This window comes from Crocuta crocuta, unplaced genomic scaffold (genome assembly GCF_008692635.1).
Source record: "Crocuta crocuta isolate KB4526 unplaced genomic scaffold, BGI_CrCroc_1.0 scaffold224, whole genome shotgun sequence".
NCBI lineage: Eukaryota > Metazoa > Chordata > Mammalia > Carnivora > Hyaenidae > Crocuta > Crocuta crocuta.
In genome coordinates this window covers 265368-267175 of record NW_027529545.1, presented here as the reverse complement: position 1 = coordinate 267175, position 1808 = coordinate 265368, and positions in this window count along the sequence as shown.

Genomic DNA, 1808 nt, shown 5'->3' with positions numbered 1-1808 from the left:
CCTTTGATGGCCGCCTTCTTCTCCCAGCCACGCTTCCCCAGGCCCCTCCCAAGAGACCACGCTGGGCTCCTGGTCTCAGGGTCCACTCCTGAGAGAACGCAAATGAAGGCAGCGTGGGGTTTTCTGGTTTGTCGACCACTGATGCCTTTGCCTGTGTAAAACCCACAAGGGATGTTTTTATGGCCCTGCACCAATGGCCAACGTCTTCATGACCTGGAGCTAAGTGAAGACTTAGCAGAAGGGACACAAAAGCACGATCCACAAAAGCAAAAATGGACAAATTATGCTAATGGATAAAGTAAAACTTCCCGTCCGTGTTAAGAATTCAGGAAAACTCCCTGCTCCGCTCATTTGAGCGCAACGAAGGAACAGTCCATCACAAAAGGGTGCGAGCCACCCCGAGGCCACTAGCAATTCTGGGACAACCTGAGCACCCAAATGGCCTGTTGGACGACACAACACTGGGGGCCGATCGCTGCCTAGGTCGGAGACACACAAATTCCAATGTGCGTCAACACTCCCAGCAGGCAGGATCAGGGGCCCACGCGCAGACTTTCAGCTGCGAGGGCTCTGGGGTGGGGCTCGGGGATCTGCATTTCTAGCAAGCTCCCCGGGGAGCCCGTACTCGGGGAAACACTGGCCCCTTCACCCTTTCCCGCCCTCCCCATCTCTCCCATGCCCGGTATCCTTCCCATTGTATTCTGGTCACTCACATTTTTAAGTGAGTGCATTTTGTTAGAATAATTACTTACGAGCTTGCTTCCTTCTGTATGTGATTGGGAGCTCCTTAAGGCTGGTTACTCGCCTTTATTTACTATCTGGACACTTGAGCTTAGCATAGCCGACCCCATACACTGTATCTTTCTACAAAATGCATTACTAAAATTGTAATCCATCTATAGATTAAAAAAAAAAACTGTATCGAACACTCAGCTCGCTGCTTTGGACATCGCTGCATAGATATTCCAAATATTACATACAAGAAAGAGATCTTACCCGTGCACATACTTGGGACAAAAAGAATAATATACACCAGACTGAAGTCACTACACGTGTGAAATGTGAGTGGTTTTAACACCTTTCTTCGACGGCTTATCGTCTGGTGCATGCAGCATCCGAACCCGCATGATGCGCTTCCCCCGCTAGGTTTGTGGGGCTTCCTCTTAACTGCTCGACTCATCCTGATTTCCCTTTATTACATTTCACCCAAGAAAACAGCCGAGCTGATAAATATATAGACAGGACAGCTGCCAAGCGTCCTGGCTGACACGCAGCAGCGGGCTGGGACCACCGGGGCCCAAGGGAGTGGACTTTGAACCCATTGCGAAGAAGGTCAGCTCATGGTGCCTCGGGCCGGGGAGTCACTAGGAGGAGACCCGCAGGCGGCTTCTGGGGACTAGTCATGGTCCAGTTAATCTAAGCCCTGGTTACCGAGATGTGTTTGCTTGGTAAAAATTGAGCAAGCTGCACGCTTCTGCTTTACACGCTTTCCGGTGCGTGTATTTCAGTAAAAGCTTTACTGAAGGGCAACCCCCAAAAAAGCCATCAGCTAGAATTAAATCTCACGGCCTCTGACTTGACAAAAGCCTAAAGTGCCAGTGATGTACCTCGTCTTCTGAAATACCTGTCACATCACCTCCTGCGGAAATGACCTCTCGGGGAAGTAATTCGGGTGGGAAGTCTGAACCCTCGGACAAAACCAAGGCACGGGGCTGGCGAACCGAGCGTGCAGTGGGCACAGGGCACGGGCTCCACGCTGCGCTACAGGCCAGAGTACGTTCCACTGGTGCAGGTGGAAGACGGGAGAT